The following is a 25,486-nucleotide window of genomic DNA, read 5'->3' on the forward strand; positions in this document are numbered from 1 at the left end:
TCATTACCATCCAAGAACAAGCGATAATATAGAATCGATTTAATATATTTGAAAATAGATAGATTTCGGATTTTTTTTCAACGAGGGCTTGATCGATGCTCACGTTTCAATCAATTCAGATGAATTTGTAACTAAAATATCTTTTATTTAGACCGATACACACGGATGTAAGTTATTTATATTTAAAATATTTAAAGGTACATGGTTAGAAAATTGTACAAAATTTTTTAAACTATAAATTTAGTGGTAAGCACAAAATTTTATTTTTCTAGACGATGAATTTGTAACTTCGCGAGGGATTCTATGAAATTTTAGTAATACGTTTATCAGAATTAATTAAGTAGACTGAATGCTGTAGCAATGAGATCCTTGAGGCGTATGTGTGGTAAAACCATGTATGATCGTGTGAGTAATGAATAAGAAAGGGACGCTTTGATGATTTGGAAATGTAGAGCGAATGAGCGAAGAAAGGAGTGTAAGGAGAATATACGATGTATATGTGATTGCTAGCAGAAGTCGGGGAAGCCAGAGGAAGACATGGCGCGACCAAGTGAATCAGATACTTGAGTCGGGCCATGTCAAGAGTCAGAATAATAGAAGGGTATGTATGAGACGATGTATGAATGTGAATGAGGCAAGGAGTGTGTGCCAAGACCGAATTGTTTGACGGTCCGTCCTCTCTACCTACCCCTGCACCCCTGCAGGAAACGGCGTAATGGTTAGTTAGTTAGTTTAGTTAGAATTAATTAAAAAATACCCCGCGGAAAATTCTATTTTTTAGGCCTGACATACAGTGCAAATTAGAACGAAGATCCGTCCAATACGCCTAAGTCGTTCGTCGAATATTTTTGTGCACGCCTTCTTCACTTACGTCGTTAAGATTACGACTTTATTTTAGGGTGTCGCTTAATTAGTCTCTCTGACTCTGTCTCTCTTATATTTGTCCGTATATCGCCATTCCATTTGAATTTTAAAATGGTGGAACACAATTCAGACTTTTGAATTACGAACACGCCAACATGGCATTTCTTGTGTTGATCTTTATTTTACAATCGATACAATTTGCACCATATTTAGTTCTCTCTGTGGAGTAGCTATTGATTACTCCTTGATTCCAAATTCCATTTAATGAAAAATGTTTAACATATTTTATAAATAGGCAGAAAACTCAGAAAAATTGAGTGTCTAAGTACTGGGAAGTATGACGTAATAGGAATATTTTAAAACGCCGATGGGTTTACGCAACAAAGGCTTATTTTTGTGAACATAAACCAATTTCAGTCATATGGCTCATTCGTGCGTAGTCCGGACTGATTTAACCTTCTTGATACTACTTTATACATATGTATACAACTTTATACATATTTATACAACTTTATACATCTTTATATAAGTTTTGTTGTGGATGGTATCTCAATTAGTAATTTTGTAAATGGTTTTGTACTGGTCAATGTAATATACTCGTAGTCACAGGAACAATACTTAAATACGTAGTGCAAAACTAAATAGAAGATTATAGTATGGCAGACATAATGACTAACACCAATTACGACGAATAGTTATCATTTACATGTTTTTATGTAAGTTCGGCTAAAGTGTCCCAACTGCTCAGAACCGTCTCCAGATGGCTCCAGCTAGTGAGATTATGAGATATGTTATAAGGCTTAAAGTAGTGGGGATGGGAAAGAGGAAAGTGGGGAAGTACTTACCTATTCAGACCTGGTCACCAAAAGCCATTTAGAGCGATGTATCAATTTTGAATAGAGGTATTTTGTTAGGGCGATACTGAATCGATTCATTCATTCGATTGATTCACAAGGATCCGATTATCATTCAACCACTGATCTTTCCATAGAAGGTAGAAAATTAAATTTGTTAAAAGATACCTAAAGCGTAATTTTAAAATATTAGCTACCTGTAAATTCGTCGAAACGAAGGAGGCTACTAATATAGAATTGTTTACGTGTTGTCCGATGAAAATACTTCTGACGAGAACAGATTTATATTACAAGGGTTAAGCTAAAAATATCTATTAAATACCCAGTATAGTTAATAAAGCCATTTTCGGAAAACAGCGTAATATATTACATAAAACGTATGTACGTAGCACATAAAAGATTTAATTGTAAGTTCACAGCCGTAATGTCCTTGTTGTTTGAATTGCCACCAAGATAACGGAATTGAACTTCTCTTCCCACCAACATCAACTAGTGATACAGTCAAAATGGGCAATATCGTATCGCAGACGCGTAGCTCGCAAACAGTCTAATATTTTTCTTAATCTTGATGGATGTATTACATTTTTTGAAATGCAGACGACGCCGTGACAGCAGCTGGGAATGTTGTGGCTTCTGAGAACTAACTTTTGAACCTTTCGACAAATGTTGCACAGACAGAATTACATTCAAACGCTTGCCCAGCTTTTTTATGCGGTTGACATTAACCGACAACGCTTCGTTCGACTGCTAAACAACTTTTGTATTGCGATAAAATTTTGGGTTACTATGGCGTGCTCCATTTCCTCCTTCTTTAGCCAACGTCTCGGACAGCATTACAGTGTCCATCGTAGGGGAAGATGCGTAAGACTAATAAAATTGAATGTGAATCAATAATAGCTATGTGTTAAAAACATTTATTTTAAATAAGGACAATTACTAATTCTTTAGCCAACGTTTAGTACACTTCACTGCGTCACAGTGTCCATTATCAGGGCAGAAGCTTAGACTGTGCATCTGTGTTTGTGTGTGTTTGTGTGTGTATGTATGCAGAAGTTATACCATGTCGCAAGCGTTAACCCTCTTGGGAAAAGTATTTCAGTGTAATAATTAGTTATATTCGTGTGGTTTTCAGCGTTTAGTTTTGGTGAAGCCGTCAAGTACTCGCTGCGTCAAGGCTCATTGCTTGAAATGGCTTTAGCCGTGTTTGGTGTCCAGATCTGAATAGCTAGATACTCCCCCACCTTGCTCCAGTCGATTGGGAACAGTTGGGACTAATGTGCTGTATTCACATTAAAAAAGTACGGTATACCACGAAATATATAGCTTAGTTGATATTAATGGAGTTGTGTATGGATTTCAATTGCCTCCGTAAGCATGCGTGCACGATGTGTTTTGGGTCTTCCATTAACTTTAGTATTGTATTTCTTCACTCCTAAAACCTACAAGATGTATGATTCAACACGCAGGACTACTCATTCCTCTCCCTTAAAAATTCAACACAGCATCCCCTCAGATTTTTTCCAATAGCCATTTTAAAAAGATTGTTTTTTGTATTTTATCCACAAGAACAATCATTTTTTTCACCGACTATTTAAAAGATTTTCGTAATTGTGATCACGGGTATGTAAGCTAGTTAATGTATGTATATAATATTTAAAGCTGGTGGGCATATCACACTCTCAGTCACGAGTCTGGAAGGTATATTCGCATTACTAAAAGCTACACGAATTCTATTGTCAGGGGTTCTCAAAGTGGTGGGTCGGGAATATAAGTAGTAATTCAAGAAATGAGATTAAAAAAATGCACTAATACAGTTTATTATTATTATTTGCCATGCATCACAGTGCACTGCAGTATACAGGGTGTGTCAAGACATACCCGAAAAACTTTAACCAATGTTTCCAAATCCTATTTGGAGTATAAATGCAGATTGTATTTGTTTTCCAATACAAACAACAACAAAATATCTTTCACTTGTTGGTTATTTTTACACATTTTTAGAATAAAAAATTACAAAAGTATTTTTTTTTAAATGTAAGGGGAACCGTTAAAGGCACTGCCTGTGCGTGGGTAATATAAAAAAAAATAAGAATTAAAAAATATATTAAACAAAATAAAATAATAAAACTCAACATCAGGCAAGTTGTTGGGTAAATTTTAGTGTTACGGTATGGTAATTTAATATTTTTGTGAAAAAGTGAAATATAAATTTTCATGGTTTAAATTTTAGTATTTATTTATAATTTTTTTAATACAATAAGAAGTATGCATATAAATAGTGTTAATTTTGGAGTTATGGTAATGCTGAAGTGAATGGTGAAACGTTAAGGTTTGCTAAGAATTTCTATGAACAGTGTTTCAACATCAAAATCATTAAGCCATAATTTTAATTCTTTCACATAGTATGATATTTTACTATCCATTTGTTTTAGTAGAAGATTTCTCAGCCAATTAACCGCCGATACTATTGATGCCTACAGATTTCTTATTGTTTAGGTAAAAACAAAAAAAAATAACGAAAAAAATCAACCGTTAAAAACAGGATTTTTTTAACTATAACAAATCAATTATTATTAATTCAATACTTTTTAACACATTTTTTCCTGGGGATTAAACCTTCTTCCCCAGAGACTGAATCTTTAATGATGTGAACTTTTAAAATGTCTTTTAAAACTAAAATTGAACCTTTCTCCCCAAGGACTGGAGTTAACCGCCCTAGCAACTAAGCCAAATCCCGATTGGGTATGACTGACATTTATTTCGTAAATTAACTGCTGTAATGTTATCCAATTTCCGAGATATGCTTTCCACCAAAAGTCAATAGAATTTATTGTCGCCTGATGAGTTTCAACTCGAACGGTTGTCGGAAAGTGAGTTAGTTTCCACTTCGAAGATTTGCATTCATTTATTCACGAAAACAAAATCTAAATTCGAATAGATATATTTAAAAAGTTGGAAACATGAAAATGCCATCTACATTTTTTCTCCAAATAAACCCAGGAATCACTAGTTAAAGTTTATCTGGTATTTTGTCCTGATGCAATCTATATAATATGCAATGCTAGGACTTTATTCAGGAAAATAAACCATGGCTTTGGACAACGTTGCTTTTTAAACATATTATAAATTGTGACTATTTTAAATACATATAATAGTAACAAATTCTATCAATATATACTATTTTTCATACAAAACACCGCTGGGAAGAGACAACTTATTCGTCACGACATTTTCATGTAAAACACAATGCTGGGAAGCGACAGCTTATTCGTCAAGACAATTTCATGTAAAACACCACGCTGGAGACCAACAGTTATTCGTCAAGACATTTTCATGTAAAACACCATGCTGGAAAGCGATTGCTTATTCGTCAAGGCATTTTCATGCACAATACCATGCTGGGAATCGACAGCTTATTCGTCAAGAAATTTTCATGCAAAATACTATGCTGAGAAGCGACGGTTTTATCGGTGAAGATATTTTCATGTAAAACACGTTAAATAATAGTTACACCGCGTTTTTTTAGTAAAGCTGTTAACGTAAAATATTGATTTTTTCATATTTTCACAGCATATCATTTATTTATGTACAGATTTCTCAAGCAGGCAATTTTTACAGACATTTAGTTTTATTTAGATAGCTAGACGGGTCGTAAAAATTATCTCCATAACTCTAAACTTAAGTCGCAGTTCTGTACAGTTTGACAACCCCTGCTTTGGGTGGAAAATGTTAATTTGTTTGTTTACATTGCGCCGGCACTCCCCGGCACTCTGCCAACTTCATACTGGCTCATCTATACAGAATACCATCGACACAGTATATCAAGGATTGGCGGACCAAGATGATACCGACATGATAAAGTCTTGCGAGCATACACACTAGACTGACTAGACTATAATATCACATTTCGTTTTTTATCGATTTAATATGAATACAGTTTTGATAATATCAGGGTGATTTTATCAAATGGGCGCCTAACAGACGTTATTACGAATTATGACTATATTATTTTAGAACAGGGGTGGGGAAATGTGGGAATGTGCGAGGCCTTATGGTGCGTTAAAACCAGTCTTGTGTTTAGAATGCACAAATAAATTTCTAGTGGCACATTGTCGGTTTTTACCGCGAATCAAAGGCACTCCCGCTCGCCATTACGGTTACAGTGGTGTGGACATCGCTTACATAATAGAGCCTGTGTCTGCGGCGATTACAGTTACAATTGGCAGATGAGTGGATTTGCAGCTTAATAAACCCAAAACTTATCGGTGCAGTTGGAACATCAGTAGTAGTCGTTTCTGCTTTTGACCACCTTGGGTAACTGGCCAGAATTTCAATAACTTAACCAACTGGTTTTGATCATCTAAATAACTGGTTAAAAAACGTGGTTATTTTTTTATTTATTTCGTTATAAATATGATACCTTCGCGCTTCGGCTATAGTTGGTACTAGCTATTTCTCTAGTTATTAGTTATCAGTAGTTATTATGGTTATGCGGTTATCGCAAGTTATGGTTTTGTCAGTGGGAGTGGGTGTCGGTATCGGGTATCGGGTTGATTTTGCTACAACATAGGTCTATCTCGTTCCGCCTCAATAATGAAAAAAAAGAAAGATATATACATGCATCCCGTGGAGCCCTTTTGTCGTGATCCGAACGGTTTTGAAGGTTCGCATGATGTGAGTTGCGAGTAGCAGCGATGAAGTTGTTTAGTTCGATTATCCAATGAAATACCCATAACCACCAATAACCACCACAACCGTCATAATTTAATAACCAAGCCGTCACTAGCATAGTTGCGAGTATTTCTAAATAACCATTATATAGCTGCCAAGACTATTGGCCACTACGGAAAACTATAATGGTATTGAGAAACCTTTCAAATTGCAAGGAGGTAAATTAGTGCATTGTTTCATTAATTTACATGTATTTTTCACAACATTGGCTTCAGCGAATACAAAAATTGCCATTAATCTATTTGTCATGTTTGGAAGCCAGACAACCACATGTTTTAGCACAATGGATAGTAATTTCTCAATTCATTTTATATTCTTTCCCTTGTCCTGTTCGATTCGGGGACCTGTCGCTTAGACATGGTGCCTCCAGGCGTCTATACTCTGCGCTAGTTTGGGGGCCTCCGTGCTTTGCAGGTCCAGCCTCTCCTCACACAGCATCTGGGGTTCTGGGAGATTCTGGGGTTCTGGGAGATTCTGGAATTTTGGGCTTTCTTCACCCAAATTTAAGGCCCATTTAATTTAAAGGCCCACTGGACGTCATCGCCCGTTTTATAAAATACTTTACAGTGCTCAATCAATTTTATTTGTCGAGTTACATCATTTTAATTTGTTTATTGTGGTTACTTCCCAAGGAATTGACAATGGAAGAATTCTGTTACTGCAAAAAAAACAATTCTGTAAAGGCTGAACATTGCAACATAAAATATAGTATTTTGCCAGGACAACGCCGTTCCCATGCAGTAGACAGGATCGAGTTACAGCGTATTGGCCTTACGTACCAGAAGCTATACATGACACGTGTGCGCGTCGCGTGATGTATCAACATTCTGTATCTCCACAAAGCTAATTTTTGATGTACGTGACTACATTTCTCTCAAAACTACCTTTTTGGAGATATTAGCTAATATACAGGCGTCTTGCTTCTGGAACTGCAGCCATTATTTAATCTTTTCTCAAGATTTGAGAAAATCTCTTATTTAATATTTTGTCTAGTTCACCACCTCATCTGCATCCATTCTATGAAGAGAAGAAGCAGGTTCAACAAAATGTTTTTATGGCTTGCTCAACTGTGGAAATTTTCTATTTTAATATGGTTGGTGGCTCTGTGTTCGGGATGTATGTCAGATAACTCCAGTAGCAAGGGGAGTTTTTAAGGTCAGTATTTGCTAATTTGTTCGTTTTTGCTCCTTGACTATCTTCAAACTGCAACAGGAATTAGGGCATAAGCAGTAAAGTTGGAGAAATTTCATCAAAATTCACTCATAATGACTTAATATAAGTTTCACACCCAATACCAGAGAGCTAATCTAGGGTATTCTGCATCAAATGACAAATATAGACACGCTTCTTCAAACGGAGTTATTTAAACATTAACTCCAGCGAACGGAGCGCAATGTTTACACGCTGCAAAACAATGCTTTGTACCAAACAGATTTGGGGAAAGATTTGAGAAATTCTACTCGCATTCTGTTTACGTTTCAAACCCGTTTGTGAGAAATGACGTAAAGTGATCGAGGAAAATATAATTGGGATTGAATACGAAATATCGCACACTTTCTTTATTTGAAATTAAACCAATAATTTATCAGATAATAATAATAATGTGGGTTAGTGCAAACCCACACGTCCCATTTAGATATCCCTATTGATTGTATAAAGATGTGGGGAGGTTAGTGTAATCCCACACGTCCCATATAGATATACATTTTGATTGTATAAGGATGTGAGGAGGTTAGTGTAATCCCACACGTCCCATATAGATATACATTTTGATTGTATAAGGATGTGAGGAGGTTAGTGTAATCCCACACGTCCCATATAGATATACATTTTGATTGTATAAGGATGTGAGGAGGTTAGTGTAATCCCACACGTCCCATATAGATATACATTTTGATTGTATAAAGATGTGGGGAGGTTAGTGTAATCCCACACGTCCCATATAGATATCCCTATTGATTGTATAAAGATGTGGGGAGGTTAGTGTAATCCCACACGTCCCATATAGATATACATTCTGATTGTATAAGGATGTGAGGACGTTATTGTAATCCCACACGTCCCATATAGATATCCCTATTGATTGTATAAAGATGTGGGGAGGTTAGTGTAATCCCACACGTCCCATATAGATATACATTTTGATTGTATAAGGATGTGAGGAGGTTAGTGTAATCCCACACGTCCCATATAGATATCCCTATTGATTGTATAAAGATGTGGGGAGGTTAGTGTAATCCCACACGTCCCATATAGATATACATTTTGATTGTATAAGGATGTGAGGAGGTTAGTGTAATCCCACGCGTCCCATATAGATATCCCTATTGATTGTATAAAGATGTGGGGAGGTTAGTGTAATCCCACACGTCCCATATAGATATACATTTTGATTGTATAAGGATGTGAGGAGGTTAGTGTAATCCCACACGTCCCATATAGATATCCCTATTGATTGTATAAAGATGTGGGGAGGTTAGTGTAATCCCACACGTCCCATATAGATATACATTTTGATTGTATAAGGATGTGAGGAGGTTAGTGTAATCCCACGCGTCCCATATAGATATCCCTATTGATTGTATAAAGATGTGGGGAGGTTAGTGTAATCCCACACGTCCCATATAGATATACATTTTGATTGTATAAGGATGTGAGGAGGTTAGTGTAATCCCACACGTCCCATATAGATATCCCTATTGATTGTATAAAGATGTGGGGAGGTTAGTGTAATTCCACACGTCCCATATAGATATACATTTTGATTGTATAAGGATGTGAGGAGGTTAGTGTAATCCCACACGTCCCATATAGATATATATTTTGATTGTATAAGGATGTGAGGAGGTTAGTGTAATCCCACACGTCCCATTTAGATATCCCTATTGATTGTATAAAGATGTGGGGAGGTTAGTGTAATCCCACACGTCCCATATAGATATACATTTTGATTGTATAAGGATGTGAGGAGGTTAGTGTAATCCCACACGTCCCATATAGATATCCCTATTGATTGTATAAAGATGTGGGGAGGTTAGTGTAATCCCACACGTCCCATATAGATATACATTTTGATTGTATAAGGATGTGAGGAGGTTAGTGTAATCCCACACGTCCCATATAGATATCCCTATTGATTGTATAAAGATGTGGGGAGGTTAGTGTAATCCCACACGTCCCATATAGATATACATATTGATTGTATAAGGATGTGAGGAGGTTAGTGTAATCCCACACGTCCCATTTAGATATCCCTATTGATTGTATAAAGATGTGGGGAGGTTAGTGTAATCCCACACGTCCCATATAGATATACATTTTGATTGTATAAGGATGTGAGGAGGTTAGTGTAATCCCACACGTCCCATATAGATATCCCTATTGATTGTATAAAGATGTGGGGAGGTTAGTGTAATCCCACACGTCCCATATAGATATACATATTGATTGTATAAGGATGTGAGGAGGTTAGTGTAATCCCACACGTCCCATTTAGATATCCCTATTGATTGTATAAAGATGTGGGGAGGTTAGTGTAATCCCACACGTCCCATATAGATATACATTTTGATTGTATAAGGATGTGAGGAGGTTAGTGTAATCCCACACGTCCCATATAGATATCCCTATTGATTGTATAAAGATGTGGGGAGGTTAGTGTAATCCCACACGTCCCATATAGATATACATTTTGATTGTATAAGGATGTGAGGAGGTTAGTGTAATCCCACACGTCCCATATAGATATCCCTATTGATTGTATAAAGATGTGGGGAGGTTAGTGTAATCCCACACGTCCCATATAGATATACATTTTGATTGTATAAGGATGTGAGGAGGTTAGTGTAATCCCACACGTCCCATATAGATATCCCTATTGATTGTATAAAGATGTGGGGAGGTTAGTGTAATCCCACACGTCCCATATAGATATACATTTTGATTGTATAAGGATGTGAGGAGGTTAGTTTAATCCCACACGTCCCATTTAGATATCCCTATTGATTGAATAAAGATGTGGGGAGGTTAGTGTAATCCCACACGTCCCATATAGATATACATATTGATTGTATAAGGATGTGGGGAGGTAAGAGCAATCCCACACGTCCCATATAAGAGAATTAATAAATATAATGAGTTTTTTATTAAGAAATACAAGTAATTCTGAAAATTAAATAAATTAAACAGTAATTATGTGAACAAAGCAAAGTTTAAACATACAAGAGAATATAAAAATTAAAAATAATTACGTGATACAATGAACTTTAAGAGATACAATAAAATCAAAAAATAAGCAATTAAGAATGATTATGTAGGGCGTGGTCTTGAGTGAAAAATTATGTACTAGCTTTTCGTCCGTTGCATGTAATTAACTGCAAATCTTGATACAGGAATGCCCTAGTGAGATGTGCAGATTATGTTTTTTTACGTTAAAAACTATTTTTTTAATAAATAAATTGCCAAAAGTAGCAAGAGATATTGATGTTTGAATGTGGATGAAGCAACTAGTGTATATCTACAAATGTTGTTATGTATCTATTTATATTACTTGCACATCATCATTTTTCCCAATAATAGAGGTTTAGAACTCACAATATTTTTTTTAATTAATTCCATCTTTGGTCAACACTGTTACAATATTTTTCCAGTAGAAATCATTGTAACAATATACTACTGACGTTCTGTATGAGAGAGACAGCATGAAAGCGAGACAACAATATAGATACATAAGATGAAAGGTTGTCCAGTGTCTCTTCATTATCATCTGTCTTCCGAGAAAACATATTAAGTTAAGTATAGTTCATTAACTTTTATTTCGCCATACCAATGTCGCAGAAAAATCTTAAATTCAAAACGCCATTAAGGCCCCGTAGTAAGCGTTCAAAGATGGTCTGAAAGGGAGATACGTAAATATGTTATAGGGAGGGTGCTAATATTAAAATAACGAAAATAATTAAGCGGAAATGGTGAAAATATTTAATAAAACACGACTCGCTTAAATTACACCAGAATTCTCTCGACAAATTCTTTAGTTGCATTTAATGATACACTGTGAATTTTTTCATGCCTGTAACATATTAAATAACAGAACAAAGCGTGTTTTAAATAATTTTCGGAGCTTATGCGATTTTTTTCTATCGAGGGAATTTCATATAATTAACATTTCGGCATAACAAATTTAGAGATGTTTTTGTGTCTTCAAATATAACATATATTTTTTTCTGGAACTTAACTTAAAGAGTTAACGTGAAAAGTGTTATAAATCGGTAGAATTTGGGTATGCTGGGGCTTAAACAAAAGGCAAAGACTTATGTTGTCAGGCGTATCGCGTAAAATGTTAATTATACGATTTACGTTATCCAGCAAAAGCCCTCCAAAAAATTTCTCTCAGTCATCACATACAAACTGGGCCAATAGTAATGTCATAATGTGAATGTGCCATAATTTTTTCTAATGGCGTCAAATGTCATTGAAGTTTGAAATGTATGTCGTAGACAGAATAAGTTGACAATAAGCAATGAAGCGATACACGCCTGAAGAAGGCAGAATTATTTTACTGCTCATTTGACCAATTTCCGGTCTGTTGTTTTAACGCAGGTGGGGAAAAGTAATGTCATAATGTGAATTGATTGCCATTTTGTTAGAAATTAAAAAAATGGGCTCTGTTTTCGCGGTAAGTTTATTTGCACGAGACGCTCAATCAAGTACTTAATTTTTCGTGCGCATGGTGCAGGACGACGAGGAAAACAACGACAAAATTCACGTTGCGTTAAAACAATAGCCCGGAAATTGGTCAAATAAGCAGTAACAATAATTCTGCATTCTTCAGGTGTGTATCGTTCAAGTGCTTGTTGTCAACTAATTCTCTATCTGTCTACAACATAAATGTCAAACACAGTGACATTCGACGCCATTTACAAAAATTATAGCACATTCACATTATGACAGTACTTTTTCCCCACCTCGCATTATAATTGTAATTCATATTTCCGACTTCAAATTCTGAGAAAATTTCGTTCAGTCTAGCGCAATTTATAATCGCATACCGTTTCCAACATTAGTTGGCACCGATGGCAGAGGATCCGAGATTCCTAGATTCCAATGAATGACTGGAAGAACCGAATCGCAATGATTCCTAGACCATATTAACGCAACACAGTTTCGTCTAGTTTGCTAGCGGTTGTCATAAACAATTGGTTAGCCGAACGATTTAACGATTTCATTGTTCAGAAGCCGTTGAGATTTTCTCACGAATTAATCGATAGAAAATTGTGTAGATTATGATAATTTATAAAAATTACGCTATGATCAAACTGACAGAGCTACACGGAGAAAAATGATCCTGTTAAAAAGTGACAGCATGCCAACTTCCTGGTAAAATATTAGCTGTCTAGAATATATCGAGAAGACGTGTTATTTTCCTAATATATATCATGACGGAATGCCACAATATGAGTATATCAATATCAATATTTGTATTTGTATGAACACCTTTCCACCGTCCTCATAAAACATTCGCTTTTGACTGATATTATGTTAGGAGCTCTTTCGATTTATTCGTTATAGGCCTGCAGTTCCATTTTTTAACAGGAAAACGAATAATATGACCAATTTTTTAATAAATTAACAGTATTTCATATCAATAAGTTTTCTCCGTGTTTATAATGCTAAAATTTCATATTTAAAATACCGTTGTTTCGTCTTCAACTAAAGGTTGGCATAAAAAATTTGGTTAATCGAACATATAACAAAGTAATCGTTAAAAACAACGAAAATAACACAACTTTGTATATAAAGTTAAAAACTGCGATGGTTCAATTAAGTTGATAAAATTACGCTTTGAGCGAACTACCGTAGACTAATGATTTATGCAAAAAGTTTTTACGGAATTTACAGGTCTCGACTGGTTTTGATAGTAGCTAATTAGTGAATCCCAAAACATAAGATTTTTTAGAAATCAGTAATTCTATGAATGAATCTTTATTTTTCTTCTTCTAGTGCCCTCTCTTGTTGAAGGTTGAATATCATCAGAGCAATATGTATCCTGCAGACTACAGCCTGGATAATCTGGAATAGCACTCGTACCTAGCATAGATAATATAACACTAGAAGAATAAAGAATAACACTAGAAGTGCATTCTATAAAAATTGAACGGAAATAAATGTTCCCTCTAGTCCAATAGCCCAGCGCTCCGTCTCAATTACACTCGCAAGACATCGTGGATCTTTTTAGATCATCTAGAAATTTAAGCCTCGATTAGGCAAAATTATTCTTTATTATATCTGTAGGTCGACGCGATTTGCAGTATATATGGGTGAACCATGTTGGCGACTTACACTGTTGTTATTTTATTGATCTTCAAAGTACAATCCCATCAAAAGCAGTTTGTCAACAGGATGTTCATGTTCAATTACAATATAACATATTTTCATAATATTATTACTTATTACAATACAACTTATACATCATATTTATCACCAACCACTGCCATAATCAAAAGTATTATTAATACAGAGTATCTCTGCTTAGTAGCCATGTTTTCAGCATATATCTGAATCTCTGAGGTAATTCGCATTTTTTTATATTGCTTGGTAACATGTTGAATATTTTGGGCACGTTGTATTCCAGGGTTCAGATATATGCTGAATCAATATTTTGTGCCATAATAAGGCCTGTACCGTTTGGATTTTCATACTTATCACAGTTCTTAGCCCACTTTCCTTGTCTCCATTATCTACGTGTCTAACATAGCATCGTTATATTTCAAAGACGGCCTCCGTGTTCAAGAGGTAAAGCTCTCGACTATGAATCAGTAGGTCGCGGGTTAATAATTAATATGTGTTGTTTTACAATAATTATTAATCCATTAAAAATAATACATATTATGTAGTATTTCAGCGGCTTGTTCCAGATTGGAATATATATTCTCGGTATCACCCTGGTACCACCATTCAGAATTGAAGCGGTGCTTGAAATGGCTTTAGCCGTGTTTGGTGACCAGATTTGAATAACCAGGTAAATCCCCACCTTCCTCTCCCGCATTTCCTTCCCCTACATACAGCCACAAACATATCCCGAGTATTGGGGACGCCACAGACCCACTGGCTCCAGACGGGAGCAGTTGGGACTTTTGTGCGGCATTCACATTTAAAAAAATAATTTCGACTCAATACCAAACACAAACAAACTTATTGGAGAGTAGTTATTGCTTTAAGGCGATGCACTACGTCGTGTAATATTTTAAATGGAGCCGCTATCAATAACAGCCCTTACGTAGATGGCGATAAGGTTTAAAATCCCCTCTTAACACCATCCGCCTGTTTTGATTTATGCAAGAAAAAAACATGGCCAAAAAGTGCCTTTTATTTTATTTTGTGGATGTTCAGTTTTTTTCGTTCATTTTATAAATAACTTAATTTGCCACATTATACAGTAAAATCATAACCGAAAATGAGTTCATAAGTAGGACATTTTGAACTTTAAAGCACTTTTCATGGGTCTTTACATATTTTTTTCTGGGCTTATAAAAATACTTATTTCAAAGGCCGAGATGTATTTTACTCGCAGTATTTAATTAAAGCATCTGAAACATCTTTGAGCGACCAAATTTTCAAACCAAAAACACATGATTTTGCATTAGGTACTACGTATGGCATCGCCTTAATTAATTAATAAACAATATCTCCATTTCGTATCTTATTCAAAAAGAGTTGAAAAATAAATTAGCCTTATGATTACATTTTAATTAAAGCGTTGTCATTTTTGTACCCGCATTCTTCAGGAATAAATATATCTATTGAAGTCATTTTTTAAAATTAATAATATTCCCCCTAGACGCCATAAAGCCTAGTCCCGCCTGCAGTGACACCATAAATAAACCACTCACAGTGAGACGGCTAATAATCGTTCCATCGATGAGTTCCCGTCGACTCTTAACTCCACAGACAATGTAGTGGATACATTTATGGTTTAGTTATGCTCACCACGGAATAGATCAATTTGCTGGTCTATGGTCTGCGGCCTGAGGGTGGGGGATCGATCTATCGACGGGCAATGCGGTCGGAGAACGTGCAAACGAATAAACTTACGGTTTTAACCGGAAATGGACGAGCGGGGTTAAAAATAATACACTTATTTATTTATCATATTGATAAATAATGTCGTCTCTACCCAACCTAACCTAATTAAGCCCGTCGCCCACAAGTCAGTAAGCAATCGACATAAACTGAATGCTGCAAGGCCCTGCGCAGAAAATTAAGTTCGTTATAGGAAGGGAACTGTCAGCAGCGCAGTTTGATATGGAACTTTTCTGATTTCCAGATTTTCAACGCATCTTTTTGATATTTAAATAAAACAAATACACATTTCAAATAAACAATTATTAATTAGTAAAATAATTTGCATACTTACTTTGAATATCGAATAATTTTACGCGTTACGCATGAATACATAGGAGTGTTTCACATCACGCATGCACCGAAACCGTCTCCTGAGCCATAGACAATTTTGTCGATTTATGTCTTCAGTGGACACGAACAGTGTTTGTTGTCTATAAAACAACAATATTTACCCCAATGGTACTACGAAGAGCTGTATGAAAAACAAGCAAAGGAAGTGATAATCTGGTTTTTGCCCAAGAGTGATTATGATTGTTGGTAGTGCGCTTTAAGTGGTAAATTATATTACCACAACACGATATAACTGTTGAGCGGTCGGGCCAAAAAACACGTCGCGGGCCAAAACTCTATGTTAACCCGTCAAGGTAATTTGTTCGGTATTGCGAACAAATAGCTATTACCCTTAGAGTCAATTTGTTGGCTTTTCAGAACAGTTCATATGGTCTCATAGAAATCGTTGTGCCTCCCTTGCTGCCATAGTGAGAAATATGACCTAAACGTTGTTAGAAAGAGATAATAATACTAGAAAGAGGCCCAAAATTCAATTAAAACGCCTATTACTGTTACAATTGACTGTAAACTTTGACAAAATTCTGCGATCCCAATTGATAAATTACGGATGTTTACCGCCGCCCCCGAAACCGTTAATTGGATAACCAACACCTCTGCCATCACTACATGTGGTTAACTACGTTTGGCGACTTAGCAAGGGCAATCTTGCAATCTTTAGAGCACAGGCGTCAGGTAGGTATGCTGCCCTTGTTCTATCGGTATTACAATGGAAGATGCTCTGAGGAACTAGCGTCATTGATCCCTTCGGCACCGGTGCATAGTCGGGATACACGCCAAACGCGCGCCCAACATTTATACACGGTTGACATTTGTCACATGAGAACGGGTCGCTTCTACGATTCGTTCTTAAGTTCAACAGCTCGGCTGTGGAACGAACTGCCGGCCTCTGTGTTTCCTCCCTCCTACAACATGGGACTCTTCAAGACCCATGTTCACTCCTTCCTCTCCACAAAAAGACCCTATACACAGCATCCCCAAAGATGACATAGGCCCTGAGGGAAATAATTTTCTTCAGGGCCTCCTGTGTGGAGTTAATATAAAAAAGGGTGTTCATGTTTTGTTTTACGTCTTCCCACCAACTGCGTGGCGGGCCAGGTAGGGAGAGGCCGGTTGAAGGGGACCCTTTGATCTCTCCAGCCGGTCTCTCTAGAACCATCGCTATCGCAGTGGGAGGGATGGATTGGACACATTGACCCTACATACATCTTTCCTTCAATGAACCTCCTCTCCTTCATTTCCTTAAATAACCCTCGCAGTGGTTATCCAATAGAAGGCATTTTTTTAATATAAATTGTATGTTTAAACACTGTTATAAGATTTTATATAAATTGTATGTTTAAACACTGTTATAAGATTTTATATAAATTGTATGTTTAAACACTGTTATAAGTGTTTATATAAATTGTATGTTTAAACACTGTTATAACATTTTATATAAATTGTATGTTTAAACACTGTTATAAGTGTTTATATAAATTGTATGTTTAAACACTGTTATAAGTGTTTATATAAATTGTATGTTTAAACAGTGTTATAAGTTTTATCCTACGTACTGGAGAAGAAAGCCTAGATACGTGTTTTGTGGGAATATATGTTTGCCAGAAGTAAGCTATATTATTCCTCACTTCTGTTAAAATTTATTAAACATTCTTTCTTGCGCAGATCAAACAATTCAATTGTTTATGTGAATACCACAGAATAGTACCAACTACTTTAGACTGAACGAAGTTGGAAAGGGAAGGAGGTGGGCACAGGACGTTCCTGGCTATTCAGATATAGTCTCTAAATACCGAGAGTATCTACCATACTCTATTACACAAAGATAGTGCTGTTAAAACAAAGTTACAGCATTAAAGGCGTACTTATTATTACAAGATTGAAATAATAAAAATACTTTTATCACTTACACAGCTAATATTATTTCTCAAAGTAGCAAACTTCCTCTGGGGACTAGTTCAGAAACGACGTCTTGGTACTTTCAAGATGCCACAGACTCATGAACCTTGCCTATGACAGTCTAGACGGGGGCAGGACCGGAGCAGGGTGGGGCCGCGAGGGCAGTGCCCCGGGCGCTAACCCAAAGGGGGCAAAAATCGAGGCAAAAATAAAATGCAAGGATTTTTCAATAATGAAATATCTGGTCCGTGTATAATAGTAAGAGTGCTTTAGTGGAATAATTTTAGGGATTACTATCAGACTTTTTAAAATATATGTTTTTAGATATTTTAAATAACATGAAACAAAAGGTATTTAATTCAACATTGATAGTATTTAGACTCTGGACATGATGGAAATGACTTTACAAACTACTTTGACCGGTCGGTGGCCGAGTTGACATCGCGCTTGGGTCCCACTCAGGCGTAGTGTGTTCAATTCCTCGGCCGGCTAAGTCCTCCATCACAACACAAGCAACATATTCAGCTTACTGTGGTGGTAGTAGGAGATTTTCAAATATTGTCAGGTTATTCGTAACCCGGGAATGTTTGTCTTTCTTTTAAAAAAAAAATATATATATATATATATATATATATATATATATATATATATATATATATATATATATATATATATTTGATCTAATGTTTCAAATACTAACAAAAAGATTGGACAGTGAGATCAACTGTTATTAATTTTCATTAAATTAATTATAAATTGGTATCTACGATTGTCTTTGATTTCTTCTTCTCTGGGTCCCCTCTCATATCGGAGGTTAGCTATCATCGGTACAATCTTTACCATGCCAATATCCATCTCCGTCAACATTTTTCACTGTCAACATCCCTCAGTCTCAACTTCCTACACTGTCAACATTCTTCACTGTCAACTTCCTTCACTTTCAATGTCCTTCACTAACAAAGTCCTTTATTTTCCAAGTCCTTTACTGACAACGTCCTTCACTGTCAACTAACTTCACTGTCAACATCCTTCCACTGTCAACATCTTTTATTGTCAACGTCTTTCACTTTCAACGTCTTGCTACCAAGTTTTTCTTATTAAAGAGAACGCCTGCGCAGCCTTTTTCATTAAAAACTAAAACTAATTATTTGAATTTTAAATTATGATGGGGAGGCCATTAAATAAATCAATTTTGCATGATTTTAGAGGCAGCATTGGAATTTTTTGTGATTTAATTGTGAGTAATAAAAAAATAATCTTGCTTTATCTACTGTGTCAGCATAATGAAAAATTAACTTACATACGACAAATTTGTGTTCCAATGTAAATCGGTCAAAATGCCAAAAGAAAAATTGATTTCTTTAATGTCCTATGTTTTATAATTTAAAAAATAAATAAATAAAGTAGATCTTATCCGTACTATATATCCGGCATATCCAGAAAGTAAGTGTACTGAGGCTCTCACGACCGAATGAATTTTATTTTCGATATGTTGGCTACACTTACGTGTAGCCTGACTCTTCCCCTCCGCAACGAGACCTGTTCAAGGTCAGTACGTTGAGAAGTGTCAACGCGACAACACGTTTCGTGAAAAATGTCAATCTAATCTCCCGCCAAATGCGAAATACGCGGCGTCATCCATTATCTCGTTTGGAAGGAAAAACCTCCGTTTGAGGTTTATAATGAGGTTAAAACTGCATATGGTGATAAAGCTATGAATTGTACGAGTGTGTACAAGTGGTATCGCGAGTTTAAAAACGGTTCTCACCTCTTCACCCTCCACCAAAAAGTTCAAAACCACAATTTCAGCCGAGAAAATCGTGGCATCCGTGTTTTGGGACTGTCAAGGCATAATTTTGATTAAATATCTGCCTCAAGTGGAGACCATCAACTCTGCAAGATACTGTGAGACCCTAAAAAAATTGCGGAAGGCGATTCATAACAAGAGGAGAGGCATGCTGACAAAGGGAGTCAGCCTGCTGCACGACAATGCCAGACCACACACGGCCAACGCCACGAAGGAACTGCTTGCTTCGTTTAAATGGGATATCCTGAACCACCCCGCGCATTCCCTTAACCTAGCACCTTCAGATTATTATCTCTTTACCTCCCTGAAGCTGTACATGGGTGGAAAAAGGTTTTCAACCGACGAGGAGGTAAAGGAGGAGGTGGAGAAGTGGACGAAGGGGTTGGCGGGAAACTTCTTCGAGGAAGGCATCAAAAATTGATACCCCGCTTCACCACCTGCATTGAGAGGAATGGCGACTATATCTAAAAATAGCTTACATATGTACTACGGTAATCATGTAATTTTTTTGATTCAATAAAAAAGATTTGTAACCTACAAAAATTCAATACACTTACTTTCTGGATACGCCTCGTAGATATTTGCTAAATCTTTTGATTTAAAAAATAACTATTCAGTTTGGTTAAGCATTTTGGCCTTAAAGCCAAATTCAATTTTTATACGAAAAGGGTCGCGCAGCGTTCCCTTTAACATCTCGTTCTATTCGATTCTAGAAGAAGGGGGCGACTTTACAATTCATTTATCGGCGGCACGAATTTATTCCAATGATTTCATTATTTGTATCCTATTTAGAGAATAGAAATCGTCAGTAATGACTCTTCTGCCAAATTTCGCGAATTTTTACGAGAAAATAATGATTTGTTTGACATTTTTATGTTTTACAATATTTGGCCGATTTAGGATATAAAAATAACATTAAAAAATGATGATTTAAAAAATGGACCAAATCTGTGAGACAAGCCATCACGCATATCGCAACATGCTGCTATTTAAATATTGGTATTTAAACAATTTTGATTACGCGAATTACAAAATTACACGAGGAAAGGGGTCATTGCCTTACCTTACCTTTATCATTTACCATTACCTCTCACTAAAGGCAACTTTTAGACCATCCATGAAGAGCTAATAATCAAATTATTTCTACTTTATTTCGTGTTTTAAACGGTTTTTTTATATCAACTTCACTTTAGAAGCCCCGGGACTTCCCTTACGGCCTATGTCATCTTTGGAAATGATTCGCGACCCCAGATCTTAAAGGAATCCGAAGAATAGGGGAAAGGAAAGTAGTACGTAATTATGCAGTCTATATTTATTACAAGAATAAAAAGACCTTTCTAGTGCAGAATGTCTCTATGGATTCTCCATCACATAGAAAACTTAAAAAACTTATTTTCCCTTTTTTACGATTTTTTTTTTGATAACTCAACGTAATTAAAATTCAACACACATGATAACTCGACGTAATGACAATTCAACACACGTGATAACTCGGCGTAATGACAATTCAACACACATGATAACTCGACGTAATGACAATTCAACACACATGATAACTCGACGGAATGACAATTCAACACTCCTTTAAAAATTGATATAAAGTCATTAAATTACTTTTTAAATGTGTGTTGAATTGACATTTCAACAAGTCAAAGAATTACGTAAATAAATTATCACTAAAAGTAAATTGTGTTGAAATGGGATTAAATCGGTTACCAGCCGTGATTATCGAACTCGGTTCGCCCGGCTGCTAGCCGAGTGTCTACCGGGCTATCGAACATGTATCAAATGCTATATCATTTTCATTTTTCAGTCCCGTTGTATTTCGGTCTCTCCACACCGAACACCAAATACGTAGATACTAGTTACAATGAAAGCGAAATTTCGTAGAATTTTCCAGTCGTTCTCGTGGCCATTTTTCTCAATTATGCGTAGGAGCATTAAATTGGAAAATGACTCGCAATCTTCTTACTTGAAATATTGCTTTCATAAATTTCCAGCAAATATGAAACTTCTAAAAAAAATCTAGAATCGTCTTAAGTAAGCTTTTCCGAGAAATCTTCGAGGCAATAAGACTCAAGGTTACACCACCTCTGTTCTAAAGCCCCTATATGTAAGATATCTGAATCTTATGTTTGGGAGTGCTGTGCCGGTTCTACCGGTATTTCAATGGAAGGTGCTCCGAAGAACAAGTGATCAATCTAATGATCAATATCCCTTCCGTATCAGTGCACGATTTGGGGGATATCAAAAGCGTGCCCAAAATGTGAACACAGTAAAAATGTTTCCCATGAGAACGGGTCGTTTTTACTACTAATTCTCATGCTGAACGTCTCGGCTCTTCAAAATTTTATATAATTTGATAAAAATCCACTACAGACACTACCCAACATCCCCAAATATGACATAAGCCCTGAGAGAATTTAATGAAGAGTTTAAAAAAATCGCAACGCTTAATTATTGCATTACATTAACGAGGTTCTAAGTAATAACTTTTTCTTTTTAAATTATTTTGAAGGTTGTAATAAATCATTGAAGAAAAAGATAATACAAATAAATCTAAAAGAAACATGAAACAGAACAAGACACAGAAAAATAAAAAAGATAACGGTTGCAACTATTTTTCTAATTGTGCGTTTTTATTTTTCTGTGTCGTGTTCTATTTCATGATTCGTTTATATTTGTTAGTATTGTTTTTTATTCATTGAAGTTTTAAGTATTTGCAGAAGAAGATACCACTATAGCCTTCTATGGAAAAACTTTGATGAAAATTCTTTGAGAAACTTCCGTAAAGAAGTATTTTACGCGATTATCAATAATATAATAATTGAAATGAATATAAAGAATACCAGCATGTCACCGAACAGATGATACAAACTAGAAATGCCTTCCGTGTAGATTTGAACGAAAATTAACGTCGCCACTGACTTTCCCTTTTGTTCTAATCCATTTGACACACACTACGTCTCTTTTACACTTACCCGACAACGTATATAGTAATCTTATTTGATCGAAATGAAAATTTTATAATATTTATGATGATAATCAGTTCTTTATTTGAAATTGAATGCCTGATTTGAGAGACTTTTGAATCACAAAACACGCCCACATCGCATTGTTTTTGTATGCAATGCAGAAATAAGAAAAAAAGGACCTTGTATGATTGAACATGATGCTCCATAGAATACAAATAAGAGAATATACAGCTATAATTCAACCGGAACGTCGTTCCTGTTATTGAAAAATGAATAACAACGCTCCTTTGTGTGAATTAGACCAACGTATAAGTTTGAAAGAACAGACTGACAGTTTATTAGATTAAAAAATGAAAATCTTATGATGCATGAATTCTGTTTATCATAATCAAAAAAATACTTTTGAATGTTGAGCTCTATATAATATGCGTAGCATTTTCTGTCATTTTTCTCAGGGCCTGTGTTATATTTTGGGAAGCTGTTTGGGAGGTTTTTTTTAGGGAAAAAGAAAAGCGGAAGTTCTGGGAAGGAAAAAAAAAGTATATAAGGTGGGTTGGAATATGGGGACAATGTATTCAGAAGTGACAGACGTATGAATCCATCCCTCTCACTGCAAGGCGATGGGTCGAAAGAGTCTCGCTGGAGAGGTTAAAAGTTCTCCCTCAACCAGTCTCTCCCGATCCGGCCCGCCACGCAGTAGCTTGGTAAATACATCCGCCGCCAAGACATAGACAAACCTCACCCCCATGAACCCGGGAACCCCTGCTAAGTCACCAAACGTAGTAAACCACTTGGGGTGACCTATAGCAGATGTGTTGGTTATCCAATAAATGGTTCCCGGGGCGGCGGAGACTTATCTTGCTTTTAAAAAAGGCAAACATTCATGTAATATGAATAACCTAAAAATATAGGGATTTCCAATAAGAGGTGTTATTTTAAACAGCCCACTATTTCGGTAGATGTTACTTTTAAAGCTGTAATTTTACGACATTTGACAAGTAAAAACTACGCCATTAATAAAAATGGAACGATACAAGCTTCAACAACGCATTGAAATTATTAAAATTCACTATTATTAATTATTAGAATTCCATCGAAAAATCATCTTGAGTGATGAGGCCCATTTCCACCTCGGTGGCTTCGTCAACAAGCAAATTGTCGCATCTTGGGCTCGGAAAACCCATGAGTTATTGTTGAAAAGCCTCTCTATCCTCAACGTGTGACTGTTTGGTGCGGTTTATGGTCCGGCGGAGTCATTGGACCTTACTTTTTCAAAAATGAGGCTGGAGCAACAGTTACGGTGAATGGTTTGCGCTATCGAGAGATGATTGATGATTTTTTATGGCCGGAATTGGATAGTATTGATCTGGACAACGTTTACTTTCAACGAGACGGCGCTACGTGCCACACAAGCAACGAAACCATTGATATTTTAAGGGAAAAGTTTCAATGAATATCGAAATAACACCTCTTATTGGAAAACCCTGTATTTGAATTCCTTATTCTACCATCATGTAAGCGTATTTTTTTGCTTTTGGGATGATTGAGAACTTGGTTAGAAAAGTCTGTGAAAAAATAAGATAAGATTGAAGACTGTCAATATATTTTTTTTAATTCATGTTCGGGATAGTAAAATTATATTAAAATATAATAATTTTATTAAAATTATATTACACAATATTTTCGATTCTCCACATTCGTAAAACATCCTTAAATATTAAATTTTACCACACGTTCTCCTAAGGAATCTCATTTATGCATTAGCCTCATTTGAACCTCCTATAAGTGTTCAATATTATATAGATACAAAAACGAATCACGTAAGCATTTTTACAATTTTGCCGGTAAAATAGATTAACAATATACATTCCACGGTCTAATAAATTAAGTACAGTTTTAATTTCTTCTATTTTCAAACGCTTTATTAAATATTTTCACTAATTATTCTTTCAAGCATGATAAATATTTGTCTATCACAAATGTTGATCGAAACAATTCGATATCTTGTCGATTCGATTATGTCTGAAATGCATTATTACCAAAATAGACAGAACAAAACACTCGTTGAAATTGTGAAAGTTAAAACATAGACTCACGGTTTGTTAGAACTTTTCTCTCTGCTTCTCTTTCGAAATTAAATTACTTCGAACTCAACACTAGACTGGGCGAAGGTAAACCTTCAAACATTCACTTTCTACGTTGAAAAACTAAATGGGAACCAATTACAATCCATTCAAGCGTTCCTCGTATAACTGAGTCACCGTTTTAGGTGCACAGCGTCTATTTCGGACAAAAACACAAGAAAAATAAAACTAAATTGAAAATCGCATGAAAAACAGTTACGGTGCAATTTTCCAGCTGCTCTCGACGCCTCGAAACACGGCAAAAATGTCGTAAAAAACACCAAAATAATATTTAAAAGTTGTACAAGTTTCTGGAGACTAGATTATTTTTATTTAATCAGAGATTTATAACTAGTTTTGAGAAGAAAATTTGAGAGCGGCCGCGTGGAGACAACCGTTCTTCGGAACTGACGTTCAAAAACTGATCAGCTGAATAACGTTGGTGATCGCTAAAAACCCAGCGGGGAAATTCGGAACTAGACTTAAAAATATTCTAATGTACTTTCGTTGATGAAAGTTCTGCTTTATAGCATGAGACATTGTGAAACATAATTGTTATTTCTTGGGATTTTCATCGTACTTTTGCAACTTATAGATTTAGCATCAGAAATCAAGGACAATAAGTTCCGGCGTTTTAAAATCGGCAACTTTTTTTATCTATAGCTATTATGACATTTATTATTTATCATATTTATTTATTTTTTAGGGTTTGTACCAGACAGCAGATGGATATACCTAAATAATTATTGAATAACCAAGAAAATA

At 35.7% G+C, this 25,486-nt stretch overlaps 1 protein-coding gene across 1 annotated transcript in view; it reads right to left on the minus strand.

Annotated features, from left to right (window-relative positions):
• LOC149413834 (uncharacterized) overlaps positions 1-25,127 on the minus strand; it is an 85,304-nt gene extending 60,177 nt beyond the window's left edge. Inside the window, exon 1 of the mRNA XM_089644816.1 lies at positions 24,695-25,127. The gene's annotated coding sequence lies outside the window, so the exon portion shown is untranslated. The remainder of the gene's footprint in view (positions 1-24,694) is intronic.
• Between the last annotated feature and the right edge of the window lie 359 nt (positions 25,128-25,486).

The sequence above is a fragment of the Hesperophylax consimilis genome, chromosome 21, assembly GCF_061612785.1.
Source record: "Hesperophylax consimilis isolate HC1 chromosome 21, BYU_Hcon_1.0, whole genome shotgun sequence".
NCBI lineage: Eukaryota > Metazoa > Arthropoda > Insecta > Trichoptera > Limnephilidae > Hesperophylax > Hesperophylax consimilis.